A 5,908-nucleotide genomic window follows, 5' to 3' on the forward strand; every position below is an offset into this window, starting at 1 on the left:
GACCCCTCTGTATTCTGCTTCGGCAATTGAGCGGCTCACGGTGGCCTTGCGTGATGACCATGATATTAAATCCTGTTGAAGACACATACAAACGCCCGAAGTACACTTCTTACAGCGTGTTTGATTGGGGTTAATTAGAAATAGGGAATGAAAACGAAGAGGACGGGGCTTTTTTTCTTGAATTTTCGGGGGGGGGGGTGGAATTGTATTCATTTGCCTATAAGGCTTCGCAGCCTTTTGCAGGATGGGTTCAAGTGAACCAGAATTACAGGGGGCACGGGACGAGAAGAGATAAAGCAAAACAACACACACTGTCGTGGAATTGTCACGACAGATGTTCTTAGTGTGAGGACTTAGTCGCGAGGTCAATGCATTTATGTGGTAGCTTGAGAGGGGTTGAGCGGAATCGAGAGACGCAACACAAGACAAGGGTTTAGACAGCTTCGGGCCCCGGGAAACATCATCCGGTAATAACCCTACATGTTGTTTGTGGCTAGGTCTCATTATGCTCATGAGGGAGTCGCCGGTAAGCCGGCTCTTTGTGTCTAGCCCTAAAGATTGTTTCTTCTCCCCCCTCTTGGGGAGCCCTGCCCCTCCTTATATAAGTTAGAGGGGCGGGTTACATAAGGAGTCCTAGTAGGACTAGGACTAGTTTATTCTCTTACTAGTTGATTACAAGTCCGGGTCTTGCTTCTTCATAAAGGAAATATTTCTCATGCCTTTCGTCTTAAGCCGGTCCACAATAACATGAGCCGACCTACTGGGCCTTGGGCCCTTGTCATCCGTCTGACTCGCCATCGGGGCCATCATTAAGTCGCCAGGCTCGTGAGTCGTCACACCAGTGAACCGCCAGACCTGTGAGTCGCCAATCCTCCGCCGGGTTACGATGAAGCGCCAAGTCCGGCCGGGTCATACTTCCGGCCGGGTCATGCCGCGGAGTATATCCCCGACACTATCCCCCAGTTTAATTTGGATTTATCCATGTTAAACTGATTCTGCAAAATAAACATAAGAACAAATTTGACAGGCTGTGCTCCGGGTTAAATATTCTTGTAAGCCGGCACCTGATCATTGTTAAGTCCTTGTCATTTCCTTGTTGATATCTACATGTCCATGATCTCATAGAAAATCTCCCTTAGCAGATATGTTTCAACTTTGTCAATGTAAAAAATCCAGATACTTCTTTTGAGAAATCCGGGTCAATACGTCAGCTTCAGAGTCAATTTGCTGACATTGGTCTCTTGTAGAGAAATATTGTAAGAAATAATCCATTTGAATCGGTTTCCAAAGCGCCGGCTTAAAAAATATTGGCCTTGAAATACTCATCTGACTTTTAGCCGGCTTGTAGAACTTGCCGGTTTATCATTGCCAAAATATACGGTTTGTAAATATTGATAGCACCGGGTCATAATTGTTTCCGATGCCGGGTCATAATTATTGATGACGCCGAGCTATGATTATTGCGGACACCAGATCATAATGATTGGGGATGCCGGGTCAATCTGATTTTCTCAAAACTGAGAATTCAAAAGTATTTCTCCTTATATCCGTGTTACCTATAGCCCCCAAGTGTCGGGTTGTCGTGCTTGCATCAATCTGGGACTTGTAGTTGTCTTGTGCTCACAAAAACTTCAGCCAGTGTAGCCCTAAGGGCCGGGTCATTATGCAATAATGAGCAGGGACTTTGTAAATAGGATCATGTAAACTTGAGCAGCAATGTGCAGCCCTCAAGGGCTGGCTCAGTAAGATAATATTGAGCTAGGACTTTATATATATTTCCTTGAAAAGAATACCATATGCTGTAATCCTATCCATGGGGCTCGAACCCACGTCCATAAGGTTAAGAGCTTTGCACTCTTCCAACTGAGTAGTGGACCTTTCAATATAATGGATTTAAACTTGTGTACCTTGAATTGTTGACAGGAGCAATTGGTAGCCCCCAAGGGCCGGCTCATTACAATGTGATGAGTCGGGTTTTCAATAAGGCCAGTAAAAATGACTTTGCATTAGCCCCCAAGTGTCATGGTGCATGCTGGTAGTGACATAGGACTTGCATATTTGATGTAATCTCAATTTAAATAATGTAGCCCCAAGTGCCGGGTCATAGGCCTGCAGCAACTCGGGACTATTCCTTCCATTCTAGAATAAATCATATCCATTGATAAAATAATAGCCATTGCGCCAAAGCGACTTTGAATACCTCATCTGTTGATAAGTAAATCCGGAGTTTAAATACCCGGCGGCTCTTGGCCGATGGCGATTTAATACGCCTCCATTGTAAGCCGGAATTTTTATAACCCGGCGGCTTATAGACTTTGAGAAAATCAAGAATTGATAACCCTTTTGAGACACCAATTTCAATCTTTGGTGATGGGCTTGAACTTAATCACTTATGTAAGTCATAGCTCTGTAAATTCTGCATAGAGTTTAAACAACATATGCCCTGGCGACTTTAAAGTCAAAAGCCAGGGCGGGTAACCACCCAAATGTAGTCTTATCCCGCACACAAGTAGATCACAAGATCCCTTGGCGGTTTACCGTAGGGCGGGTCATAATATCTCACATATAACCACTGTGATATTGAATTTGTACTGCCGGTTTTCATGACCTGTGCAGTAAGGGTGATAACCCAAAACTTAGAAGTCAAACCTTCCAAGTATTAATATTGTCATATGCTGGCGACTTGTTCGTCGAAAGCCAGGGCGGGTTAATAGAAACCACATATATATGCTTCAGATATGAGCAAAAAATCTCAAAACCCAAAAGGTTATGTTCAAAAAACTTAATCCAGACAAAAAGAAAATCAAGGCTTCTGATTCGAATACGATCAGTGAACCGTTCCAAAGGGGTTAAGCTAGGATTCAAATACGATCATGTAGCCCCCAGTGGCTTTGGTGTTGCCGATCAAGAGGGTACCGACAGCTATGTTCTCTTTGGTTCGAATACGACCTATGTTTGAACAGGAAGCCCCCAAATGACCTTGAGAGTTGTTTAACGACGCTGATTCAAATACGATCCACATCAGACCCAAAAGGGGTTGAGCTATGATTCAAATACGATCAAGAAGCCCCCTACTGAGTTTGGCAGTGTGCCGATCAAAAGGGGACCGACAGCTTTGTTCTCTTTGGTTCGAATACGACCTATGTTTGAACAGGAAACCCCCAAGTGACCATAATAAGATAAGCCGTAAGGCAGGATACCCATGTTTGAACCATGCATCATGGCAGCAAGTTCTCTTTTGGCAACCCTTAATTTGTTTGAGAACTCGAACTTGTGAGAGATTAATTCTTTTTGAAACCGGAAATTCTTAAACCGGATATTGAGAGCTTCAAAGCTTTGTAAGAGACAAATTTACCTTGAGCCAGATGTTTGAACTGGATTTGAGAGCTTTAAAGCTTTGCGGGAGAAAGATGTCTCTTGAGCCGGATTCTAAACTAGAATATTAAGAGCTTCAGTGCTTTGTGGGAGAGAGATGTCTCTTGAACCGGATTTTAAACCGGAATCCTTTTTTTAAGCTGGAAATTTTCTAACGGGCTTTAAATTTTTTACCAATATAACGGTAGCCTCCGGAACCGGGTTACCTTTCCTCCAATGACCCGGAGTTCTTGAATTCACTAACACCGGCCAATTTCGCCGAGTCATGTCATGGAATTGTCATGGCAGATGTCCTTAGTGTGAGGACTTAGTCGCGAGGCCAACGCATCTATGTGGTAGCTTGAGAGGGGTTGAGCGGAATCGAGAGACGCAACACAAGACAAGGGTTTAGACAGCTTCGGGCCCCGGGAAACATCATCCGGTAATAACCCTACATGCTGTTTATGGCTAGATCTCATTATGCTCATGAGGGAGTCACCGGTAAGCCGGCTCTTTGTGTCTAGCCCTAAATATTGTTTCTTCTCCCCCCTCTTGGGGAGCCCTGCCCCTCCTTATATAAGTTAGAGGGGCGGTTTACATATGGAGTCCTAGTAGGACTAGGACTAGTTTATTCTCTTACTAGTTGATTACAAGTCCGGGTCTTGCTTCTTCATAAAGAAAATATTCCTCATGCCTTCCGTCTTAAGCCGGCCCACAATAACATGAGCCGGCCTACTGGGCCTTGGGCCGTTGTCATCCGTCTGACTCGCCATTGGGGCCATCATTAAGTCGCCAGGCTCGTGAGTCGTCACACCGGTGAACCGCCAGACCTGTGAGTCGCCAATCCTCCGGCGGGTTACGATGAAGCGCCAAGTCCGGCCGGGTCATACTTTCGGCCGGGTCATGCCGCGGGGTATATCCCCGACACACACCACAACATATAAACAGGGGAGAACAAAGAGGGAAGACACACCCCGACACAACACGAAGCTCCACCAGTGAGATCAAACGGCATGGCCAGCCAAGACAAAACCACGGTACTGCACCATCGGCGCAATCGGAGGCCTAACACAACCGAGACTGCACAACGCCACGACACCATCTGCGTCGGGGGTGCCTTCGAAAAGTCATGTGAGGCTGAGACGGCGTCACGGCGCCTGTGTACCGCAGGCAAAGTCGGCATCGCCAAGCAGACAAGCCGATGACACTGTACCGTCAATGCAATCGAAAGGCTCCGCAGAACCGAGACTGCATAACGCCGCAACACCACCTGTGCTGCGGGGCACATTCGAAAGGTTGCTCGAGGCCGAGACGACGCCACGACACCTATGTGCACACCGACGAAGTCGCTTGACATCGCCAAGCAGAGACGCACCGAAGAGCGCTGGAGCATGAACACAAGAAGAACACCGCCAAAGAAGGGCTCCAACCACCATCGACCCCAAACCGGCCGCACCACCACCACCTCAACCTCCTTAGCATAGCCAGCCTGAAGAAGGACGCCAACTTTCATCTTCATCTGACCAAACAAGGCGGAGCGCCTTGAACATTGGCTGTCTGGTCGCCACCCAACAAACCCCCGAAGGGGGAGAGATGGGAACGAGGAGATCTAGTACAGGACCACACCTCGCTAACCCGGCTTCCGACGAAAGAATCAGCCCCACTTCAGGGCATGGCCGAGCCAAGATCACGAAGATAGAGCACCACTTCTCCGCCACCATCGCCCCCACGAGCCACCAAAGGAACCACCTCGAGCCATTGGTCACCCTAGCCAAGGAAAGCTCAAAGACGAAGCCCACGCAGGGAATGTGACGTTGAGCGCCACCATCGCCTGATCCGGGAGACTAGGATCCAAAGTTTCCTCCGGAGCAGACAGGAAGGAAGACGAACACCGCACCATGACGCCTTCAACAAGGAGACGACGCCCACAGGCACCGCCGTCGTTGGCTACGACCGAAATCGGGGCCCGGCATTACGCCGGTAGTGTGCGCGCCCCCAAAACCTGTAGCCTGCTAGTCCTCCTAGAGCCAAATCCACAGAGCAGAGGAAGCACTTGCTGCCAGCCCACGAACAAAGACTGCCGCGCCATGCGAAGCCTCCAGATCGGGGGAAAAGCGGGGACGAGCGAGAACCGCACCTGCTTTCACGCCTAGACCACCGCACACCTTGTGCGTGGAACCCGGCACGCTCACCCACACCCTATTTCGAAGTTCCAGCTCACGGGAGAGCAAAGATTATCAGATCCGCCGCCGAGGCAGCGCACACCCAGGCCCGCGCGCGGTAGTCCACAGCTGAGGAAGATGACTCTGCCGCAGGAAGACGCCGCCCTCACAGCCAAGGGACCCCCGCTCGCCACACGCGCCGATGGAGGGATCGCAGGCAGGGCCACCGCGCCGGATCTGGGAGGCGACGCGCCAACGCACGCCCCACAGACACGAAGCAGGGGGGCGCAACACCAACCCGCCGCGAGCACCGCCGCCCTCCCCACCGCGCTCGGAGCACGAACGGCGCGCGCGGAGGAGCGACACACCGCCGCCGCCACACGAGCCCCCTG

This window comes from Triticum dicoccoides, chromosome 3A (genome assembly GCF_002162155.2).
Source record: "Triticum dicoccoides isolate Atlit2015 ecotype Zavitan chromosome 3A, WEW_v2.0, whole genome shotgun sequence".
Lineage (NCBI taxonomy): Eukaryota > Viridiplantae > Streptophyta > Magnoliopsida > Poales > Poaceae > Triticum > Triticum dicoccoides.